A 13,583-nucleotide genomic window follows, 5' to 3' on the forward strand; every position below is an offset into this window, starting at 1 on the left:
TCATGTACATATATTACTTTAAAGATAAACCAGGAAGAAAAGGTGAAAATACGGTATTTAAGAATGTGCACACAAAATTAGCTATATTTCTTATCACAGAACTGTTTATGATAGTAGCAGAGAGGTGGGATGCAACCTAAATAGAGGTTTGACTTAGTAATTTCTAAATAATTCAGAAAATATGATACAGAAGATAGTTTTTAGAGAAAAAGTCAGACTGCTAAACTACAGAAGTAAAATAAGCCTTACACACCCCCCTTTTCAAAAGTGTTTATAGATTTTACATGAAAAAATACATAAGCAGATGTGAGGAAATGTTAGAGTAATAAATACCAAAATTTAGCAAGTTATCCTCAGGTGGTAAATCATTCTTTATTCTTTGCATTTTCTACAAAAATTTATTATTTTTTGAACTGCAAAAAAAAAAAAAAAGCCTTTATGATGGGGCAACTCTCATGGCAGGATCAACTTTCATTCTGGGGTAGCAGGCACATGATTAGCCCCGGGTGACAAAGGTAGCAGGCCCCTTTGGAGAAACTCTAGAGTCCCGACAGTCCCAGGTACTAAAAATAGTTCTAATTGACACAGCTGTAAGAAGGAAGGAAAAGACAAGTTACCACGACTTTTGGACTCATGTCCACATACAAGGCAACACCGGAAGAGAGCAGACACAGTCCACTTACTGGACCGTGACCCCCAGCAGACAGGGACGGGAGATGTAGGCAGATGCAGATGTAGGCAGAGAAGCTGGTGACGGCCACAGTGATGGACACCAAAGCGCCCAGACAGCTACAAAGGCAGTCTCCAAAGACAGTGGCAGCAGAGGATGTGTCACATCTCGGCTGCAAGCTGAGTTTTCTAAATCCAGAACTACTTAGCAGGAGGAAGACCTTGGACTGGACAGTAGGACAATCTTTCCTCACCCCACCTGCCCCTCCAGTGACAGGCTTCCTGGGGCCAGTGCACACTGCACAGATGTAAGAAGGGTAACTCTCCCTCATCCTGCCATATTCCCTTCTATTTCCCATTTCTTAGAACATAAGAGAGGCAGGAAACTCTTGGAGAACCTAACAAGGAGTTTGGAAAGTCTCGGTCCACACAGTAGAGGCAAGCGGGCTCTGAACCAGAAAGATCAGGTCTCAAACTTGGCTCTACTGCTTCACAGTTTTGTAACTGGCAAGAGAGGTCATCTTTGTCTGTAAATTTAGGATCATGATAGTACCTATCCCAAGGAGATGTTGTGAAATAAAAACAAGCTCCTACCTAGTCCGTATCCAACACAATGACAGCCTTTATTAGGAAACACCAGGCGGTATCCAATCAAGGGCCATGTCAGATGGTGCAACAAATGCTGTAAGCGGCCAGGAAAAGATAAGGTTGCGAGCGGGAATGAGCAGGCCAGGCTTCCTGGAAGAAGAGGATTTGAACTAGACTTTGACATCTAGGTAAAGATTGAAGAGGCAGGAAACAAAGTAAAGAGGGGGTAGTCGAAGACAAGACAACTGCGTGATCAAAGGCAGGAAGACAGATCCAACCCCTCATTAACGGATTTTTTGGGCTTTAACCACCGTAGATCTGCACTAGGCTTGGGAACTCACGGGCTTAGAAAGAAGTAGGTGGCAGTGGTTTCTGCCTTCTATAATGTCTGGTGCAGCTAGACCCACAGTGATCTGTGCTCCTCCTTCAGAGAATTCCCATTCACCCCAGCTGTCTGAGCAGCCAGAGATGAATCAGGAGAAGCACTTTTTAAATAACGTTTGCTTCTCAAGTTTCCGGAAATACAGGAATGTTTCCCCTTGGCAAAATGAACAGTTGATATCATACAATATTAAGCTTGCTAAAGAGCAATATCACTGTCAGAAGAAAAAAAAATCAATGCATATTATGAACTTGAAAATCAGACTTCCTAATAAACAATTCAAAGATAGGATCTGCTGTGTTTTCTTTTAGAAAGATGTTCCTCTCTTCCTCGCTTTAGAAGTGTAAGATCAGATACCCTTTTACAATAGGACTGCCACTTTTCTCAAAACTTCAAAACCCACTAGGAGACGCAGAAGTCTGAAAGTTCTCTGCCTTCCTATTAAGGAAAGGCTGCAAAATGGCTTCCTAATGAGCTGATAAAAAGATGTTTGTAGGGTTCTGGACAACCTGGCTAAAGCATTACTAGGCACTCCAAGCCAATTAACATGGAAGATTGTAGGACACAATCAGCAATTACTGGAAAAAGGGTGCTCTTTCTAAGATGTCCTCCTTGATATCACTTGTTGGTCACATGGCCTGAATGGGAGTTGGCATTTTCATTAAGTTAAAACAATGTTGAATTGAATCCTATAGACTGAAGATGACGTACTAGTTTGGCTCAATATAGAAATAGAATATAACCCAGTTCTCTTTGCTCAAAATAGATTGTATTTTAGTCATACAAATAGCTGTGAATTCATTCAAAGCACTTAAGTTTTCTTCTTTATCTGGATTCCATAGGCAGCAAAGTGCATTAGGAACAGCAAGTACTTTGCAATTAATCATATGTGAATTTGTATTAATACCTGGCTCTTCCATTTCCTATCTGGGTAACTTTGGCCAAATTTGTAGTTAATTGACTTAATTCTACCACATACTGAAAAGGATAGGAGATGGTCTATCTAAAAACATATCCCAAAAATAATTTTAAAAATATTAGGCAAAAAGGAGAAATGAAGGCAAGAAAATGAGGGGGGGGGAAGATAAATACAAAATTCATCCTAGGGGTACTTGGCTGGCTCAGTCAGTGGAGTATGTGACTCTTGATCTTGGGGTTATGAGTTTGAGCCCCATCTGAGGTGTAGAGATCACTTAAAATTTTCATTATAAAAAGTATTATACAATTTCTAAAAATAAGTAAAAACTTTGGCTCTGAACTTTAAAAACATTAAAACAAAGTCAAAATAATAATTTACAAAGCCATTAGGCAACTACTCAATCTGAACAATTTTGGGATGGATCACAGATTTTAAAGTTTTATTGCAGGAATTACATCCTCTATGAAAACATCTAGCATATAGTATCTGTCTCATAAGTGTACTTTCCTTCAAGATTTCCTGTGATACATCTATTTTAATCTGAGGTTCAAAAATGGTATTTGAGAAATGCTCCTCCAATCTTTTTCTCATTCCGAACATTACTTTTGTCTCACTGAAATAAAAAGCAGCACTCACACTCTACCTTACAGAATTTCAGAATTATAGAATATTGTACTAAAAAATGGAAATACCTGTATCCTACAAAATATATTTCCTGTAACATCCTTTAGGAGCACACATTTACCTCCCACTCCTTAGCATACTCTAAAGACACGATAGCCCTAAATAAAAAAATACAAAAAACTATTAGCAAGCTATGGAGAATATACACTATTCAAATAACTAGAATAACATGGTCTTGCACATGGAATCCTAAAATAATTTGTAGGAGGTTGTCAGCTCTTTGATATTAGTGTGTTAATTAGGATTCCCTAGAATAAAATGGTATGTCAAGAGAGATACTCATTTTTTTCTTTTCTTTTTGAAAGAATAGAAACCTACAGATTTTAGAAAGCAGTATCCAAGAACAAAGTGGTCTTAGAACATGGCAGCATGTTTTAAAAATAGTTTTAAAATAGATTAATCTCAGTGGCTTTCTTTCTACCTTGAATAATCAAGGGAAAGCCTGGCTCTCTGTAACGGAAAGACCTGACATTTTCGTTCTCTTGGCATAAAATTGTCATGTTGCAAAAGGTGAGTGACTTTCAATAGAATGCAATTAGATTAATTCCAAAGGGCTGCTACAGAAGTTAGATATATAATTGGTTAGCTAAATGGCTTCTTCCCTGTACAAAATAGCTTAATAATTTCTTTAGCTTTATAAAAATATTTCATTTTATTTAAATAGTTAGGGAAGGAATTCTTCAGGCCATGAATGTTTGCAGCAACTGGGACTTTCTTGTTCTATACACGGATTGCCAATTTTCTAAGAATTAGAAATCAATAAATGCTAAGACAATTCAAAGTAAATTTCAACTTTTGTTGATTCAGAAGGAACACGGTGAATCTTATAGTGCCTGAAGGTCACTTGTGAGAATGCATCATTATTACAGAACTAGGATTCTCATCTAACCTAATCCTTCCAACAGATTCTCATTTGTTCCTTCCTACCCTAAATAAACCTTGTTACCAACTGGCCCCTTACCCAAAATAAAAGACAATCAGACTTAAAGTTTATAAATCCTTAAGAACTTTTTGTTGTTAAAAAAAGTTAACTTGAGTAGAAAGTAGATGAGAGGCACCTGGGTGGCTCAGTCAGTTAAACAACTGAAGCTTGGTTTCAGCTCGGGTCATGATCTCACAGGTGGTGGGATCCAGCCCAGGTCTGAAGCCAAACTCAGCAGGGAGTTGGCTTGAAGATTCTCTCCCTCGTCCCCTCCCCCCACTCACATATGCTTGCTTGTTCTTGTTCTTAAACAAACAAATCTATCTTTTAAAAAAAAAGGTAGAAGTAGAATCTCCTTTGCAGGGTAAGGATAGTTCATACCTAGTGGGTGATCACATACAGGACTCTCACAGGCAAACCTGGGTCCTCTTAGGAGATGAAAGCTATCCAGGCATCTGAACTGTGCCATGGCATGAGGTAAGTCTTATATGGTGATGCCGTCATTTCCTTCTGATGATAGTGACAACGACATGACAATGCTTGTACTAGGAATATCACATCATCATCATCTATTTTAGCAAGCGGAGCCTATATTACAGACCCTATTTTAACAACTCCGAATATACTAATAGTCCACTGAAAAGAGACACCATAGGGTCCCCTAAAATTCGGTCAGAGGCTCAGTAACTTGCCTGAGGTTTTAAAGCTAGTGTGAGGCCAAGCTAGGATTGGAATTTAGGCAGTTGGGCTCGCCCTAGCCTCAACCACCACAACATGCTGCCTCCATCATACCGCTTAGCACTTGTCCCCTGAATGTTGGATCTTTCTCCTCTGAACTACTCTATTCTTTAAAACATAACTGTGTTCTCTGTCTGTAGCACAGAGTATCTAGAACACAATGCTCAATAGATTAACTATATATCATACATATAAAATTGGAATTACGAAATCCTTCTCACATGTATTTCTTTGCCTTTATTCTCCTCAAAGTGTGCTCCAGAAAACATGAACTCCTTTTTTGATTTTCTCTCTGCCTAGAGGGTTTCTACCCCTGAGACTTTTTGCAAATCTAGTTCAGTTGCATCATTCCATTTACCAGTCAGATTCCAGCTCAAATATCACCTTTCAAGAGGCCTTTTATGACCATCGATCAAAAACAGTTCTCACCTCTCATCCACAGCACTCACATGGCTCTAAGACGTCCAAAGTCTTTATCATTATTTCAATCTCTTTACTGTCTCCACCTGCCCTCAGCTCTCTCTGAGGCAACCTAGGATAGTGTCTGTAGCACACAGCAAGTTCTCAAACATTATTTACTGAAATAACAGGGTTAAAGTTAAATACATTTTTCAAGACTTTTCAGTCTTGTGACTATTTTTTTTTTAAAAGATTTTATTTATTTACTCATGAGAGACACAGAGAGAGAGAGGCAGAGACACAGGGAGAGGGAGAAGCAGGCTCCCCGTAGGGAGCCTGATGTAGGACTTGATCCCAGGACCCCAGGATCGTGACCTGAGAGCCAAAAGCAGATGCTCAACCACTGAGCCACCCAGGTGCCCACTCTTGTGACTCTTTAAAGGGATGAGGGCATAGTAAACAGTTTTTACCAAATTTATCCAGCCATGAGAATTTTTTATTTTTAATGGGGCCCCTCACAGGAGGGCATTCCGGGAAGGGCCACAGAGATGTATCTACTCTAGGAGAGGGTTCTAGACACTGCTTCAAGCAGTGGCCTTCTCTTGGGCAGCCCCAGTGGCGCAGCGGTTTAGCGCCGCCTGCAGCCCGGGGTGTGATCCTGGAGACCCGGAATCGAGTCCCATGTTGGGCTCCCTACATGGAGCCTGCTTCTCCCTCTCTGTGTCTCTACCCCCCTCTCTCTCTGTCTCTCATGAATAAATTAAAAAAAAAAAAAGTGGCCTTCTCCCCAAACCTTTTTTCACTAAAGAACAGGTTCAGGACAATCATTGAAGCAAGTTAGCAGCAATGTAAGGAGGAGAATTTGTGATCACAAAGCTGAATACCCAGTTAACTTATTTATATATTTCCCACTTGAAAAACTTTCCACCTAGCTTTGATAAACCTCCCCCCTTCTCACATTTTTATGTGTCTGAAAACTCAAAACCAACCAAAGAAAGGAGGAGGGCTTTGCCTTTAGATATTTTTCTTAAGGAGAACAAATAATAGTAGCCAAATCTGGGAAAGAATATTTTACTCTCAACTCAAAGTATCAGCTCGTACGTGTCACTTCTTTATATTCTTTTTCACAATCGTGAAGTTAGAAAACTAGGGTTAAACAAGCATTTATATTCCTGGAGGCAACTTTTCAGTCCCCACCACCCTCTAATTCCTCACACGCACAGAGCCCTGGGCTTCTGCTACACCCAACTATGTGTGCTTCTTCCTCCCCCTACCACACCTGGGATGTAAGGGAGGCCAGGAATCATAACATGTAAACATGCAGTAAGCTGTGTTTGAATCCTTCTGACAGCTCTGAGAGGCAGTACCAGCTCCATTTTACAGATCACAGGGGCAAGGCTCTGAAGAATTAATATACTCCATTACACCTAGGAACGAAAAGGATAGACCAAGACTCAAATTCAGAACTGTCAGGATCTAAAGCACATCCACCTCCCACTATCACATACACCACCTCTTCATCTCCCAGCTTCTCTCCAACCAGAGCTTGGACATGCCGGGGTCTGGGCTTTGGGATGAGCCCCAGTGAGAGGTGGCTAGCCAGGATGGAGCAGAAGTAGAGAATCACGTATCTCCCCCTTGGGCTTATGCTAAGGTGTGTACGAGTCCCAGACAAGAATAAACTGTGTCCAGAGTTTAATATTTGACAACATTAGGTACTATGGAACCTAAGCTTAAAAAAAAAAAAAAAACCTGACAAGTAAAATAACCATTTTTCACTATTTTTCATCCCTTTAGGAGACAAGATTTGAGGAAGAAGAGAAAGGTCTTCTCCATATTTCTGAATTAAGTTGATTGGGAAATAAATTACTTTTATCATAAAAGTCTGGTTCAGGGTTTATCAAAGCCATCCTCCTGTTTTCTTTTTCCCCCATATACTTGAAATTTCTTTACTGTTCTAAGAGAACATGTTATAATAGGTTCCAGATGCAATATAAATTTATAAACACTTAGATTACGGAAATCCTGCATAGCAGTACTGTTTGATTTAAGACAGGAGTATAATTTCAGTGATAACAGTCTGAAACTCTGATTACTTCCCAGAGTTTGTAAAAAGAAGGCATTCACGGAATTAGATCCCTACTATCCACTATCCATATCTTGACAATACTAAATGATATATAGTTCCTTCTGTTCCCCCCCCCCCCCCCCAAAAAAAAGATCTAAACATTTCACCTTCTTTGAAACACATATACCTCTCAAATGTACTCTGACTGCCTGGGCAAAGAACTTAACTTTGATATGCCTTAGTCTGATATTTAAACAACAGGAATAAAGGACGATAATGTTCAGGAAGCATAGCAAAGTACAAACATGGAAAGGGCTCAGAGGTTAGGCCATTACACAATGGCACCATAATCAACAGATTAATCTGTTTTCATGACAACCAAACAATCTTCATATTACCAATTATTAGTGCCTATCCCTGCTCCAAATTTCAAGTTCTTTTTAGAAAGTCTTATAGAACACATAAGATGTTTTCATTTTAAACAACTTGAATACATTCCAACTTTTGACTCTCCATCATTAAAATATGAACTAGGAAACTGTATTGCAGCTTTATATAATTTGATGTAATGCACCACCCAAAAGGGTTTTTTTTTTTTTTACAATTAATTAGGAAATTATCAAATAACTAAGTATCTCATTCACACCTGAAAGCAAAGAGAGTAAGCAGTTTGTAGTTATTAGTAGTTTCCATTATTAATTTGAAGGCAGTTACAGTTACTCTTTGATGGTATAACATCAACAAGAGGCACATTTTAGTTTTAGGGTTTATTTTTTTTAAGATTTTATTTATTCATGAGAAACAGAGAGAGAGGCATAGACACAGGCAGAGGGAGAAGCAGGCTCCATGCTGGGAGCCCGATGTGGGACTCAATCCCGGGTCTCCAGGATCACACCCTGGGCCGAAGGTGGTGCTAAACCGCTGAGCCACCCGGGCTGCCCCAGTTTTAGGGTTTAAACTGTCAATCAGGGGATCCCTGGGTGGCTCAGCGGTTTAGCGCCTGCCTTTGGCCCAGGGTGCGATCCTGGAGTCCTGGGATAGAGTCCCACGTCGGGCTCCCAGCATAGAGCCTGCTTCTCCCCCTGACTGTGTCTCTGCCTCTCTCTCTCTCTCTCTCTCTCTCTCTCTCATGAATAAATAAATCTTAAAAAAAAAATAAACTGTCAATCAAAGCCACATGGTAACTGTATTCTTTTTCTTCATTATTAAGGCCCACCCATGTGACATTTTTGAAAGCATCTTTGGTTTTTATGCCAGATCTCCGGTTTCTCTACTGTCTTAAGAGACTACACATCTGAGTAAACCAAACATAAGTTCCTTTACCTATCTCATCTAAGTCACCAATTTAATCTTAATAGCTGTTTAAGAGGAACAACTTTCACAATAAGCATGCAACAGAAATTCTTTTTTTTTTTTTTTTTTTTTAGGAAGAGAATTTTTTTTTAGAAAGAAAAAAAATTTTTTTTAAGATGTTGTATTTATTTATTCATGAGAGACAGAGAGGCAGAAACACAGGCAGAGGGAGGAAGCAGGCTACTCACAGGGAGCCCAATATGGGACTCGATCTGGGATCCTGGGATCACGCCCTGAGCGGAAGGCTGACGCTCAAGTGCTGAGCCACCCAGGCGTCCCTGGAACAGAAATTCTTAACGATAATTACAGGTTGCCCCAAAGAGGCTCATGAGGATGAGGACAACTCTGTTCCTACACTGAGAAATTGTCTTCAGGATCTAATGTTCCAAGACCTAGGTTTCTGGATTATACTCAGATATTGAGGGCACAGGGAAGGGGGTGTTTTTATGCCACTTTAGTTCCTTTGCAGAAAAATCCTAGGATCCTGGAAGAGTTATCAAGTTTACCCCAGAGAAGGTAGAGAACCAACTCAAGAATTTAAAGGTCTTCTGGAATGCAAAGGTATGAAGTTCAGAGTACGATTCCAAATATGAAACTCACTTCAAAGTCTAGAACTAGACCCAGTCCCTCAGATCCCCCCTTCCATTTTTAGAAGCTTGTTCTGCTTATTCATCATTTTAGTATGCTTTAAAAAATAACTAAATTTAGTTACAAATACTCAAATGAGGCTGAAAAGTAAAAATAATCCAATTATAAGAGATTCCAAAACCTAAAGGCAGACTTTGTAGTTTAATTTCAAGACCAAAGGAAATAAATGGCTTCATAAATACCTTATGCATGAAACCAAATCTTATGAACGAGTTTTCATTACTAAACCAGTGCTGAAAATTAACATCTGCTAACTTAACCCAAGTCTAGGTTGAAATTTAGCTAAGGAGATCTAAGTAAGACAGAGCTTCTTGGGGTTACAAGCCTTTCATTGATCTCTTCCATAACAAAAGATGGAGAGGACATTTTCAGGTTTCAGATTTCATGCGCCTGTGGCCAAAAGCCAGATTACATTTATCTCCTATAAGATATAATCTTAATCAAAGATTCACATGAAACCACCTCCCAAAAAGTAAGTAGATTCAAAACCTGATATTAGTTTCATTTTATTATCAGCAAACATCATCTCTCCCTCGTTTCTGAAGATAATGAATTCTTAAATTTACACTCAAAACTACGGAAGATTACTGGAATTGTGCAAATGTTGGCAAACAAAATTCCAAACAGCTTTCCAGTTTCTAAGAGTTGCAATGTACTGTGTACTAACCCTCAGGCAATAAGACGGGCTTTCCACGATGATAAGTAAATTGCCTACTTTAAATTTAAATGCCCCTTAAAACAACTCAAGGCACGTACAGAATAGGCCTCTATAAATACTGTATATTAACATGTTCTATTAAATCTGACAATAAGAACTCCAATTAGTTTATATCATAAGTCTCCTTAACATTCTATTATCTCTTAATGCTTTTAACATTCTGTAAAGTGAACACAGTAAAATAATAAAGTCATGAAGCAATTAGTTGAACCATTAAAGAAATATTTAATTAGTTCCTAGACTATCAAAAAGAACTTAAATCCATTTACAAATAGGAAAGTTGAAAACTAAGTCTAATTACTTTCATAGTACAATTCTATAACTATATAGTATATGAACAAGATTTATATTAACCCAAAACTCAGTAAATAGAGCAATAAATTCTTAGTGTTGTTAACAACTGAATATGTTTATGCTTTTTTTTTTTTAATTTAGTAGTCTACAGTTTTTGGTCCAATCATCTGTTTTATAAGCCACTCAGTACTTCCCTAGTAAATGACAGATTTCTTTCAAAAGAAAGAAACCAAGTTAAAATGATACTTTTCCTTAGCCAGAAAAAAAAAAAAAGATGTATATGTTTATGTATACATATATATGTATATGAACATATAAAGTTTTGGGATTTTGATTAAATAAAATGTAGTACTCCATCAGCAATAAACTAAAACTAAATACTAACAAGTCTGAGAGGTTATGAATTCCTTTTTTCTATCTTGTTGTTTTCTGGGTGATCATTCATTTACACAGAAATTTCTCCAAATTTCATATTATACATACTATACAGAGTCATGCTACATATCATAGTTATTCTTAACTGTCAAAAAAGATCGATAAAAAGTCAGACATCTTAAACTATAGAAAAACAAGTTTTACTTTTGTACAAAAACATGCTTTATCTTCTTTGATCACCATACCTCAAAAACAAATTTGAAGTGGGGGGGAAAGACACGACAGAGGCAGCAATAGACATAAGATGCTGGGGAAAACAATTTCTTCTATGTGTCTTGAGAGCCCTATTCAAAATCTTCCTCTCTGGCTTATATATGAAATTTCTATGATGGTAATGCCTTTAAGGTTAAAAAGTAAGAGATGGGTTAAAAAGTAAGAGATGTTACTCTAACAATTTGTTATACAAGATATAGAAACATATTTAAGCCAAAGGGCATTTATTATAAGGATTCAGGCAAATGTTACAGAATTCAATCTGCAGTTAGAACGGGCAGGTCTCATGGAAATTAGAAGGTATTAAGGCGGAAGTAGTTTTGTCTCTCCATAACATCTTTCTTCTCTGCTTCTAGAAACAAAGTCTACTTCATTGCTTTCTCTGATGACTGGTTTCCTCAGAAAGATTTCTAGGTTTTCCTCCCCTCAATTTTACTTTTTATGTGACTCTGATGCTTAAGGAGTTGACTGTGATGCCAGGCCTACGGACCAACTCTGCATCATCTCTAGTAGACAACACCCATTTTTGAGTAGATTCAAAAATCCCAGGACTGAAAACAGTTGATCTAGCTTAGATACCCCTGTTCCAATTACCTATATCTATGGGATAGACAGAGAACTGAGACCAGGATATGGCTTGAGAGGTTACAAAAGAAGTACTGAATTATGTTATACAGAGGATGATATTAACCACTAGCACAAACAGGAACATTGAAGGAGACAGGACCAGGCAGGTGAATTTTTATTCTTTCCGTATAGTTTAATTCTCTTCCCTACCCCCTCTCTTTTTAGACTGATTTACTTTAGAGACAGAGCACAAACAGGGCAGGGGGGCAGACAGAGAGGGAGGGAGAAAGAGAATCTCAAGCCACCTCCCTGCGAAGTATGGAGCCCAATGTGGGGCTTGATCCCATGACCCTCAGATCATAATCTGAGTCAAAAGCAAGAGTCCGACACTTAACGCACGGAGCCACCCAGGCGCTCCAATTCTTCTCCCTTTCAAGACAATGATGACAATTCAAGAACTCAACTGTAATATAAAAGTGACCTGCCTCTTCTAATGATATGGTGACCAGGGCCAGTCTTTTACTGGTTAGCATTTCTGATACTCAAGACAGCCTTTTCTAAGTGGGGAGGCTCCACATAGAGAAACTAGAAACTGTTCTGTGAGGGACAACTAATATAAAAACAGACGAGCCAGCTTCAATTTGAAAGTGAAGTAAAATAGGAATCTTTAGTTTATAAAGGTGGCTATCTTAGCAAGAATATGGCTGAAATATAGAAAATCATAATACATGGGGGCAGGAGGGAGGATGCCTATCAAATTCAAAATTCTGAAATAAGGAGAATCCCTTGAAACCAAAACAAGGACATCTTTAGGGCTAACTGAACAATATTACTTCATACAGAAACTGGTAAATACATGCCAAATGCCATTACAATAATTATCTCTCTTTCCTCTCAAATTTCTAGTTTCTACTTGCTGCCTTCCCCTACAACACGTACCTACACACACTCCTCCCTCAGCCTGCCAAAGCTCTACTTTTGCAGGTAAGCCCAAAAGTTAATTCTCCTCCAAGGACCTGCTCTTTTCTACTTTCCAGGTACAATTCATTCTATCTTATTATTTAACATATAATACTACTGTCTTCCCATTTGCCCTGTACCACAAAGGAGGTTGTCACTTTCCTGAGGACACAGACTGTATCTTAGTCATCTTCGTATCCTCGAGGCCCAACACAACGCAAGACACCTACAAAGTCTAAGTAGTTTTTTTTTTTTTTTAATGAGTCACAGATACTAGAAATAAACTCAAGAAAGCCTCAAGGAAATGTTTAACAGTTTCATAACAGGTTTCCAAAGGAAAGAAAGGAAAATCTCAGCTGCATCCTTAACACATGAGGATAGAAGGATGAAAATCATGCTTTCCTGCATTAAAATAGCTCTGGTATGGGTATAAGACAGAGTATCAGACTGGGCGGACCGCTGTTCTACTTAGTATGCAAGTGGCACTTGGCAAAGAAAGGCTATTCTTGTCTATATTAAGAAGTCATCCCTATCGCATCCAGTCCAGGTCTGATTTTTGTCACAATACTATTTGGCCCCAAACTTTCTCACATGAACTTCCAAAGGAAGACTCTATATCTAGTACCATGTTGACTATTAAACTGCTGTCTCTCAGCTCCAAATCCACTATATAATTTTTTATAGTACATTTTGTTTTCCTCTCCCTCCTTCTATATTCTGCTTTGTGGTCTGGAACCCTGCCAACATTTCTCCTTGCCAACCGCCTCTGTTAGGCTTCACCAACAGGGGACGCAAAAGAGATTCATTCTTTGCTTGCTGTTAAAGTTCAGACATTTTGCCAGGACAGCTGTAGGTGGCTCCAGCCTCTAGCATTTAGCCAACCCAGCTCCATTAGTTTCCCCCCAAAACATTCTCATTGTATTCTAGAGATACAATAGACAGCTGGCCAGGGTCCCATCATGCCACTCCCAGAGATCTGAACCCCAGCTTGCTGGGCCTTCCTGGGAGTTTCTAAATTCTGACGAT

General features: G+C 38.8%; 1 protein-coding gene across 4 annotated transcripts in view; it reads right to left on the bottom strand.

Moving 5' to 3' along the window:
• Positions 1-13,583, bottom strand: part of GALNT7 (polypeptide N-acetylgalactosaminyltransferase 7) — a 137,769-nt gene that overhangs the window by 103,510 nt on the left and 20,676 nt on the right. The window contains exon 1 of one of the 4 annotated variants that reach the window (XM_072719671.1): positions 6,581-6,666. The exons of the other annotated variants lie outside the window; for them this stretch is intronic. The gene's annotated coding sequence lies outside the window, so the exon portion shown is untranslated. Of the gene's footprint in view, positions 1-6,580; positions 6,667-13,583 lie in introns of those variants that run through there. 4 annotated transcript variants of the gene reach the window in all.

This window comes from Vulpes vulpes, chromosome 9 (assembly GCF_048418805.1).
Source record: "Vulpes vulpes isolate BD-2025 chromosome 9, VulVul3, whole genome shotgun sequence".
NCBI lineage: Eukaryota > Metazoa > Chordata > Mammalia > Carnivora > Canidae > Vulpes > Vulpes vulpes.